Below are 12165 nucleotides of genomic sequence, written 5' to 3'. Positions count from 1 at the left end.
CCTGGTTCCGTTCTGTCCGCTTCCACTCTTGGTTAAATATAAAATGAAAGGATTCATAAAAGCATCGTGGGCTGTAAACTTTTATGTGCTGGCTGTGCCAAGAATGGCGAAGCAACTCAGCTCAGCGTCTCAGCGGCGGAGTAGGAGAAGGAGGGCAAAGAGTGTATTAGGAGGTGGTGCAAGTACACTAAGTTTTACGCTCTCACATTCCACTGATGTTGTTCAATGTAGCAAACAGCGAATGGAGTCGAAACAAACTATTTTGTCTATGTGTGTGGTGTTTGCCTTTCAGAAGCATTGAAGCTTCCAAACACACACACACACACACACACACACATACACACACACTTTTAAGGACTTTGCCACAACGACCTATTTCAATGTTACACGAAATACCTTCGAATAGCAGCAAAACTTTGATGTTGCCAACATAACTATATATACAAGTAAACGCTACTGACGGTAATAGGATTCATTGGAAAAACAAGTCGAAATATTGCAGTCAGCTGCTAAATACCCTAACAAAAAGGATCCTTTCAACGGCAACTGCAACACAACTTGAAGTAGCAACTTTACTTTACGAATGAATGATATTCCTTGCTGGGCGGCAATAACAACTTGTCGCCATCTATTGACATCGCGAACTTCTCTCTGTCTGTGGCACATTATTTAAATGTGGGGCGTTCTTGATTACAGCTGAATTTGTGCAGACAAACCGACAGACATGCTCGTAAAGAGGAGGAGAAACTAAAACATGTATAAACCCCCTTTCCCATCAGTATCCTGCTTTCTTTTGGCACTTTGTTTTTAGTTTCCGTCTGTTTTGTATCGCCCTCTTTTTGTACTGCAAAACTATGCTTTGTTTTGCAACAAATTGCGGCAACTTCACATTTATTTTATACCCGCTTTTTATCCCTTCTTTTTTTGCCGGTCGAAAGCTAAAAATGTTTGCCTTGGGTAAAAAGGGTGGCATTCTAACAATGTGTAAAATGTCTGTAATGGGCAGCAAAGACAATGCTCTAAGCCATGTGAATGTCTTTAAAATAACTTGAGATTTACCTTTGAATACCAAGAAAGTAAAACGATTAAAATAGAAATTTTACTCTCAAATTTTACTGCATTTATTAATGATTGTAATTTTATGTTGCATACTTTGCTGCGCAGTTCACTTCATTTACTCAACACAGTTTGATGAGTTAGCAAATCAATTGAATACCAATTGCATTCCACTTGAGACAGCTTAACAAATTAAAGTGCCCAGCCATTGCACAAAAAACAGCAACAGTTTTCATAAACTTCCACAATTCTCTTTTCCTGCTGTTGGTCTTGTGTTATGGCCTCTTTTATTGCTCTATGCCTTTTATATTCGACCATCCATCACGTCTCAGTTGCAAATGAAATTATAAAACATGGCAAAAGAACTCAGTTTGCCGTTTTGATATATGTCTTGGGCTTTAAGTTCGCGCCATTTATCAAGGTGCTTCCACTGAAAAGAAAACAACTAGCAGAGTTCACTGTGTGCACAGACTTAATTCAATTAGAGTTACGCTAAAAAGAGCAAAAATATGACCCCCAATGCGTTTGTATTGTGGTGTGTTTATTAACATCTTTATGCACGCCTCAATGCGCACTCACTGAAGCATTTGCCACAAAACGAAGATGAAGACCAAATATAGAATCAAGAGAAGTGCGTCGAGTAGGATGCAATTTGAAAATCTCACTTTCCGCATAATACCTGCATTAATTTCCAACTTCATTGACCTCTCTGCCACTCGGGAGTAATGCATTCGCCACATCTAAGACTTCCTCCTTCCCTCCCACACATACACACACACACATAAACACTATTAACCTTCGACACGCTTTGAATTTTGTATTTCACTTGAGTGCTCGACGTGACTTTGAAGCTCAATACAATGCGACATCTCTCTTTGACCCACAATACAAAATTAAGCAGTACATTTTGTCTACAATGTTTGGCATTAGCATTTCAAATAGCGACCACAGGACTATACAACTACACAGAAGGCGACGCCACAACCAGGCAGCACAGACAAAACAAGTTTAAACTTGTCATGCATTTGGATCACGAACAAGCCAAGCCAAAAGAAAAACTTAAGCATGCAAAACATAAGCCACAGCGAAGACCGACAAAAAAAACGAGAAAAAAAAGAGAGGGCGAAGGTCTTGGCAAGGTTTTACCTGTTTTGTGTAATGCGTTGGAAGTTGTCACCCAGAGAAAAGTAGTTTCTATTACACACACACAAACACATTACTGCATACATACGTACATATATACGTACATGCCTCCATTTGCATAACTTAAGGCTAAGGGAATATGCAGAACCCGTTCTCTGAGAGTGTTGGCATTGTTCAAAATGCGTAGCTCAAATGAAAAAATTAAGCAAAGCGAACTGTGTGCTTCAATGTTGCACAATCGGAACTCACACTTTTATTCAATTCGGTTGGCGATACATACATACATATGTATATACATATATCTCAAGGCGACATTTACACCAGCTCCTATGTATAATGTTAGTAAAATGAAAGCGAAAGTGTTCCCATTCAATTGAAAACGACATTTACATTTAAATGACTTATAATACAAGTATTAAATAGAGAAATTCATTCTACATATGTATGTACGTTTCAATTTTCAATACTTTTTTTTACATTAGCTTTAGTTTCAAAAAAAAAGATATTCACTCACTTTACTACATTGGAAAGATATTAAAACGCACAAATTGCTAATTATAAATTTGAATTAGAAAAATACATATTAAAACGCGTAAGAAAGCTAGCACTGCTACAAATTTTAGCGTTTGGTATATTTGTAGTATTTTTTTAGTATATTAATAATTTACATTTTAAAACTAGCACTGCACCGTTATGCTAGTAAAATATTAATATACTGAAAATTTACTACAAATATACCAAATGCTAAAGTTGGTATATTGATTTAGTACTACATTTCATAGAGGCTCAAAGGCACACTCTTCTACCTTATGGGTAGCGGGTATAAATACTATAAATATATAAAATATACAGAGATATATTTACTAAATACTAAAAATCCTATTAAATATAAATTATATGGGGAACTTTGTACAAATTTGCACTCTTTATAAAATTCGCTTTGCCAAAAACAAATGAACTCTTCAAAATTCCATAGATTAAGTGTTGTTAAATTTCATACTATTCAGAATAAAAAATGTCATTACTTTAAAAGCTGAGAGAGGAACTGGTAAATTAGACAAAAGAAAAAATGTTGTTTGTCATTAGGTCGCGACATGTATTTTTGTTCAACTATTTTGACTTCACTATGCATGGAAAAATGTGCTAATCAACCGGCACAGCCACGCCCTGTCCAGAAATGCGGACCCATAATGAAGGTGCAGAGAACGTGCATTGTGTCTGGTCAGCAAATTACGTTCAACACCCAGGAATCTCTCCGAAACAACGTCAGCATTGCTGCAACCTGATGCAAGAACGAGGCAAGCAGATGCCTGCGTGCACGGAATTTAAAATGCCTGACGAAATCGGGCCAGTCATCTGGCGTTCCAGTTGGGAGATGAAAAAAGCGAAGCTTGGTAATCGCCTTCAGCAATTTTCAGCTGCAACGACAGCAAATTTGCCAAATATTTGTAAAACAAAAATTTAAGCAATTGAGAGATTACTAGAAGAATGGATGAGTCCAATGGGATCCAAGAGGTTTATTGAACTACCAAACACAAAAAATATGTGAGATTTTCTTAAGAAAGTAGAGTAGGTATTATTTGTGAAGCATCCTCAATACACTAAAGTTTTGCAGTCATGGAGTCTTGCCAAAATAAAGTTGCCAAGAGCATAAGGAAATTGCAGCAAGCTCCTATGAAATGTGTGGCACTTGCCACGCCCCCTTGCCGACACTTTGCAAACTCGCAAAGGAAAAAGGAAAAAACTAACAAGTGAAGCGAGAAATCAATAACAGGACCTCGTAATTTCAGCCACGTGGCAGCGATGCTGTGGCAACATGGCAAGTTGGCAACATACTCGTTGTTGGCACAGCCTGCAGCAACATTTTTGAGTTCTCTCTCTCTGTGTTTCACCGAGTGAGATAAAGTTGAGCAAAGCTCTGCTAAATATTGTTAGCACACAGTTTTATTGAGCCAATTTCAGTTGCCATAAAATCGTAAAACCTCTTTCGGTAATCTCAAGTGTGGACACAGATATTTCTGTTTTCAGCGTCAGTGAATGATAACGTTAATCAAGGTTTCGCACGATTAAGTCCCTATAAAATACTAGTCATAAGCTGATCTAGATTCTCGAGGATTTATTGCATATCGAAGGTAGAACTACGTTTAGCATACTCACTTCAAGTTTCATTCAAGATAAGTCAACAAATTTTCTAAAGCTGATGTTTTTCTTCTTTAAATTGCGTTTTCTATGAGTCTTGGAAAAGTTTCAATTAATTTGGTCCGCTTTCCTGTCGCTTTCGATCCACAAAGTGATGCTGAACATTTCCAATTATTTGTTTGTTTGCCAATCGCGATGGAGCGAAATCAAGAATTAAACAAACAGACGAGAACAATTAACTTTGGGTTTGCTTGTCGAACACCCTGACTAGACCCATATTTTTTTTCTCTCTGTTTGTTTTTGTTGTATTTTTTTTGGGTAAACATAGCACTAAAGATTGTATCCCTTAAAGCGCAATAAAAGTTGAGTTGTTAGCCTAAACATATTCATTGACTTGAAAGTTATGAAACTTTTAGTCTACTTAATGCATGTAGATGCCTTTCGCTTCCGTTTCGCCTCAACACTTGTCAAATCCTTCAATCCTCCCTCCTTTCAGCTACTATGAATATTTTCGAGCACTTGAATCCATTGAAGACCATTCACAACAAATTTTATGACCTGAAGTCCGCCATTTGGGCAACGAATTATGCAAATTTTATGAGCTGGCAACAATTAGTGTTTGGGATATTAACTGGCCTGAGCCTTAGCCTGGGTCTGAATCAATTTGTGGCCAAGAAATATGAAAATGTTTTACACAAGGCCGTAATAATTCAATTGCCATAAATTTACGTCTGCTCGCAAATACTTAAGTGAATTAAATATTACCGCAATATAAGGACCCAAATAATTAATCATACTTTAAGCCCACTTTTATCTGTTATACAAATCACAAATACGTTTATATAAATATTTGCTTTCTTTTTGCAAAACTTTTAATTAATACACCACAAATCAAATGACTTCCGCGATTCCCAAAAAAAATGTACGAAACTTGTGTGAAATAAGCCAAACATAAACAGAAAGTTTTAAGACATTTTTTTAATTAAAGCGCAAAAACCAAACGATAAATTTTTGTCGCCCCCACAGCGAGAGGTCCGCAAGAGTGTTGGGGGAAGAAATTAATAAAAATGTCACAGCTGAGCTGAACGCAAGGACTCTTTCTCTGTGTGTGTGTGTGTGCTTGCTTCTTCCAAGGACCCTCTGTGCAACTCTCACGATAATTATGAATTTGAGTAATTTTTTCAGCTGTCACTTGGCCAACTTTCTCTTTTGCTGTCGACCAGCGAGACGCCTGTTGGTCTCAAAGTATTTCCTTTTAGTATTTCTCAACTTGTTAAAGGGGACTGCGCAAAAAAAGTATATTAAAATGTACACATGTTGCCTTGAAAGCTTTTCCACATCCGCGTATCAAGGAAATTGGATAAATTTTAATAGACAAACGTGCTGTCAATTATTGGAAGCTCTGCCCGTCGACCCAACTCAATTATTCATAAATCTGCTGAGCGTTTTTTTGACGTTATAAAATGCTATGCTAATACAATTTTGTAAAAACTGTGGGGCATATTAGTTGGAGTATAAACTATAGCTGGCATCGATTTGTGGACTTGCATTGTAGTTTAACTTTCAATTTTGTTGCCTTGACATGTAATGCAAATGTTTTGGGCTTTAGAGACGCCAACCAGGTTGCCTTTGCTTTGGTGCCATTTTGGCAACCAGGTCAAGTGAAAGGCTCCACAACTTTCCATCACATACACAAGTGCACGAGGAACTCTCACAAAGAACACTCCAGCAAGCACACGACATGGGAGAAAGGAAAAACGTTGACCCGATTTTCTTTGCAAAACGGCCCAGAAAGCCGCCGCCAACAACAACAGAAACAACAACAATGAAGCCAAACGATGGCGACGATGGCAACGTTAGAACGAGACGCTGCCACTCGGACACGTTTTGGTGGGTGCCACATAGTCAAGATTTATGTATTGTATAGCGACATACCCTTATCACCTTTATTTCCGACCTGCCCGACGCCCACACTGCCACGCCTACAACTTTGCGAAGCTCGCCTGATTTAGGCCCATAAAAGTAGCGGCAATGTATCAGGAAATTGAAGCAGAATTATTTATTTAATTTGCCATCTTTGCAATGATAATTTGACAAATGCTGGCAATTAATTTCCACACACATTTTCGTAACTGAGCCCTGACCACCGCTCGTCTGTCACTTTGGATTTTGCTTGCTCCTCCTCCTCCTCCTCCTCATCTTCCTTCTTCCTTCGAAAGGTGTTCTCACATGTTGGCCGTGTCCTGCCACTTTGATTTGGATTCCAAACATTGGCCACTGGGATTTCGTCTTAAACGCTTCTCATTTATTTTAACGCCTCAAGAGCCCGTCGAATGGCATAACCGTAATAGAAAACGGTTTGCTGGCATCTTTTCTACTTTCTCGGCATTGCCCAAAAATATCTTGATACGCCTCCGGCCATTTCTGACTCAGACTCCGACTCCGTCTCCGTCGCTGACAAAGGAAAGTCAGCAAAAGCAAAATGGCCAAAATAACCTTAACACATTTTGTGGGCCAAGAGCAGCAGCAAGCAGCAACAGAGGCATTTGTGGCCATAGCATGCCGGACTGTGTCGAGTCTCGTTTTGGATTGAGGGCAGTAAACTGCAACTTATTGCTGGGAATTGTTTCCATTGATCCCCGCATAACACAATTTGGTATGTGTCTGCGTGTATATGTGTGTGTGCGCTTTTGACTTTTGCCAGCCCGAAATTTCATTTGGAACATTAATGTCGCCAATATGGCGAGCACGTAAAGTCAGCAAACAGTTGTTGTTCTGGGTCGAATATCAATATTTTAAACTCGCTTGCATTGAAATTTCCCTTCTAACAAAGATACCAATTGGCAGGTAAGCGTATTGACTATGAAAAAACAAAGTAACATGCCGAAAACTTTAGGATTGTAAATCAACAAAATTGGACAGGCAAAGTTTAGAGTATTAAATTGAGAATTATAGAGAAGTACTTAAAATAGGGGAAAGTAAACTAATTTGAAATGCATTGATAGGGTAGAGTATTTATAATGAAGTAATGTAAAATCTATATAAAAAGATAATAGCAAATAACTACTGCTGAATATCCTATCTATAACTTTAAGAGTATTTAAAAAAGTTTAAAATTGATAATTGAAAATGCTGGTGCTAAAAAATCTATTTAATTGAATTTAATTTTGAAATATCACATTAATAAACTTATTTCCATGTCAAACAAGCAGCTATTAAAAATGTTAGCCCAAAATAATTTAGAAAATCAACCCAACTCTAGGTTCAGGACAACTGCATAAAGTCACAAGAGATTAAACGGTGAACAGCAAACAAAACTACATAACATGGTCATACATATTATGTGTATCATGCATATTTGATGTGCTGTAATTAATCGCATGTTAGATTCGGCTAAATATGTGCGACAATATGTCATATGCAATTAGACAGAGGGGCAGAGAGCGGTGAAATGGTTTGGTTTGTTTATATAGACCGCGTGTATGGATCTAGTTGAGGACGTGACATTTGAAATGTGAAACGTGCAACGTGACTAGTTGCAAAGTATCGTTGGGTAACTAGTTTACGATGTGCTCCCAAAAGGGGGGTGAAAAGAGGTTCATAAGTGGGGTGCGCGGCATATTTAAATTAGCCGCTGTTGGAGCTATCTGCGCGTGATAATCAAATTGCAGAAAATTTAACAAAAAGAGCGCGCAAGTTTGTGGAAGTGGAAGTGAAAACCACAACACAAAATGCCAGGCGAAAGCATTTTCACCATTTTCACAACTGTCATTGAAATGTCAACATAAATCTACTGACAGCCTGTCCCCAAAGCCATCTCCCCGTCCCCAGCTACGCCCCTCCCCATCCCCGTCCCTCTCGACACCATCAACAGCCATCTCTGGCTCTCTCCCTTGTGTTGTGCTTGAGCTTTGGCTTCAGCCGCATTCTCATCCTCAGCCTTTTTCGCGCGCTGCGTGACGTAAATGCTGATGAATATTTCTCATCTGTTATGTGTGCTGCTGTAGCAATAGAGAAGGGGAGGGGCGAACAAGGGGGGCTAGCCGCCATGCAGTTTTGTTAAAACGTGGATTTGTCCCGTCGCGTGCTGCCTCCTCAGTCCTCAGTCCTCAGATCTCAGTCTTCTTCAAACCGAAATGGGCTTGTCAGTTTTGATGAACTATCTATGGTGCTCCCCATAGGATGCTGATGCTGCTGCTGATGCTGATGCTAATGCTAATGCCTCTGACAGAGATCTATGTGCGGTCTGATTCATTCAAGTCTCCGCCAAGATGGCCAGCACCCAGGCACACTCAGGCACATTCAGACACAACTCAGATGAGGTCACGTACAATCCGTGTCAACGTTCCCTTCGTTGGCTTATTAAATGTTAGTTGCTTTTATTTGTTATGTGTTATTTGTTGATTCAACTGCTGCTGCTGCCATGTATTAAGTATTAATCCTGCTTAAATGTGATTAATGCTCCTCAAAAGGTTCTCAACCTGGACATTCATCTGGCTAATGAAAGCAACATAAAGCCACTGTTGTTTAGCTATGGATAACAGGTACTTAGCTGCATATATATTTAAATTATCCTTATGAATAATACCAGCAAATAATCTTTGTACTACGAGTCAATTGAGCTGTGTTGTCGTCCTCGTCCCCTTTCTTAATCAATTTATCTCGGCATTTTAAAATGAACATTTTTGGTATGAATATTCAGCCTTTAGTTCTGCAGCATTCCCTGAAGTATTAACAATGTGCTTCCATTGTGTTTGACTATGAATTAGTGCATCCTTCTACACGTCACACATCCTGCATCCTTTGAGCCTATTCTCTCTGTATCTCAGATTATTTCCCATGACCAAATTTGCATATCAGGCGAATAGTACACACACACACACTTGATTAGACGACAGAAGGGGAGAGAGGAAAGTATCTTCATGTATACATTTGTGTGTTAGTTAACCTAAAGATACATTCACGAAAACATGTTTCTAGACTAGGCATGCTGCTCAAAAAATAGATTTCAATTTAAGCTCAATTCTTACGCCCCGATTAGAGAAATTTAAAACATGTCTCCTAGCTTTAATTTTATGTTAAGAATGATTTAGAAAATACAAAACAAGTTTCTAATTTTACTATTAAGTAAGCTTTTAAAAAGAATAAATATCTATCATATTAATTAAACTATTAAAATGACTTGATATTAGAATATTTTAAATATGAATTACAAAACAAATCTTAAGAAAATTGCATGGTTTCGATCACTTCTTTGCTGAATGCAATAATATAATATTGAAAGGAAAGATATTGTAATGAAGTTATCCACTTAACATAATACATTTATTTTCTACAACTCTCCTCATTTGATAAGATGTCTGGAGTGCGTGTTTAGAGGTCAGCCTATGTTGCAAGATATCATATGATATAGGATATGCAAATGAAGTTGCTGTTCGGCGTTTGCTCTTTCAACAACTTGACTACAAACAGAACACACTATCTGTCATAACTGTCATGCGGCACTGTCATTGCAAAAGGCAAAGCGCAAAGCGTTGTGGCCATCAATCACAGAAGTTGTGCAAATGGATATGTAGACATTAGATGCCTTCGTGTTTGCCGTCAGCATTGAGTTCAGCTCAAATCAGATGGTTGTTCTTGTTCTTGTTGTTGTTACTATTGTTGGAAGCAAAGCAATAATGCACAGCTCAACTTTGACCTATTGATGACACTTGAAACTTCAAAGTGCATGCTGTTAGCTATCTTGTGTCCATTTCGAGCTTAAATTGATGTGTCTATAAACTTTATCGACTAACAAATGAATGGCAGCACTTCAGCAGAGAAACAAATGCACATCAATTTGTTACAAATTAGCAGTTTGCAGACTTGACAATCCACAGCAAACTCCGTTCAAATCATGCTCCTCACGCTATCCCAATTCTTAACCCTCGCCTCATTCTACTTTTTGTTTGTTTTGGGCCAAAAACCATTCGCAGCACTGCAGCTAAAAGCTTTTCGGGTCGAAGAGATTCCCGACGATTATTTATGTACTTAATGCAGATAAAGTTCTATTTTGGGAGCTAGCCTCGCAGTCCAGGCACAAAGCGCTCCGTGGCTTCGCCGACTGAAATAAAATTTTTTTTACTACAAGCAAACGCCGGGGAAAAAATCAGTCACGTCTGTGCAAATGGAAATGGCGCGGAATTCGGGGCCAACGAAAAAAAATATTAAAAAAGGGCACAAGCGAATGGAAAAAACTGCGGCAGGATATATAGTATACTATGTTTGCGTATAGAGGTGAAAGACTTTTAATACTCCCGTAGTCAATACGTGAAAAGGGGTTTATTATTGCTACTGTAGATACCCTAGATTGCTTGAAAGTGTTCCCACCTCAATTAATAAAGTTTGCATGCTGATGGCAGACATTTAACTTAAAACTGACGACTGAAAACTTACTATAAATTATTAAAAACTTAGTTTCACACAAAGTGCAGCTCCCATGCTCAGAGCAACACATCACGCTGCCCTCAGGAGAGCCACAATTCAAGAAGACTTTTAAGCTTTTCCGGTTACCTTTTTTATACGCAAACGAAAACACACACCTGCATAGAGTATTATAATTTGGAATGCACATGCATGTGAAGGTCAAAGCAAGATAGCTTGCCTGAGCGATTATGGTATGTGAAAAGAAGACAACAAATGGGAGACATGCTAGCGCTGGACAAGCAGTTGTACTTTTGCACTGCTTGTAATGCAAGCAGTTTGTTTGCTTAATGTTTACTGAGTAACTGTGCGTCGAGTTAGGCTCAAATAATAATGTGCAACTCTTAAGAGACGGCGAAATATGAAACGGGGTAGGAATCGTGGATTGCCAAAACTGCTGTATAATGAAGCCAGATTCTTGTTGTTGCGGCTAAGCGAGAAAAAATGACAAAATGTTGCGCTGGCGGCGCAAATTTTGAGCCTTGCGCCGGGTCAAAAGTTAACTTGGATAGGATGATGGGTTGCTTAAAATGTGGAAAGGGGGCAGAAAATGTCACAGAGTTTCGTTGTCGTTGTCGTGGCTGACTTTGCCAGCGTCTGCAGTTTGCTGAGCCGACTATCATATTCCATACTTTTGCGTTTTTACGAGTTTTTATAATCTTTATGGTTTCAGCGTTTTTACAGCTCAAGGAGTTGAGAAACCGATGTCGACACTTAAATGTGCAATTTAAATTCAAAGCCGCTTAAAATATCAAAATTTTTGGGTGAGCGCATAACTTCCACTCACTTGACTCAATTTTCGTAAAATTTTATATTTATGACAAGCAATTTAACTTTTCCCTAATTGCGCGACATGCGAAATTGAAGCTAACAAGCTCAAAGCGCAGACTACAGGATGTCGAGACTGGCTTAAATGCTTCATTAAATGCAACTTTTGCCAGTCGGAAGCGAGCGATGCAAAAGTTTGCCTAGATGCTACTGTACTATATCCAGGGCCACACAGGAGTCAGGGATGGGGGATTTGGGTACAAAACTGCAGCCGCGAAGCAAATAAAATGCCTCATTAAGATGTGCTAGTGCAGGTTATTGGATTAGTTTAATGGTGTCTCTGCAGCAAGCATCCAAACAGAAAGAGGCAAGCGGATGTGATGCTAGTTAAACTAGCAGGAAGGTAAAATCTTTCACATGCCAAGCCCCATTTGCTGTAATTTAAATATGAAATGTGCACATGAATTCCAAATGACAACAGCGAAGCCACATTCACATTGAAAGTTTAGAGCTGCATAAAAATGTTTACGATATTTAAACTTACCTTCTACTCAAACTTGATGAAATCATGGTAACAGCCAAGTTAACATAATAGAT

This window comes from Drosophila nasuta, chromosome 2L, assembly GCF_023558535.2.
Source record: "Drosophila nasuta strain 15112-1781.00 chromosome 2L, ASM2355853v1, whole genome shotgun sequence".
NCBI lineage: Eukaryota > Metazoa > Arthropoda > Insecta > Diptera > Drosophilidae > Drosophila > Drosophila nasuta.
Note: the sequence above shows the minus strand (reverse complement) of the source record.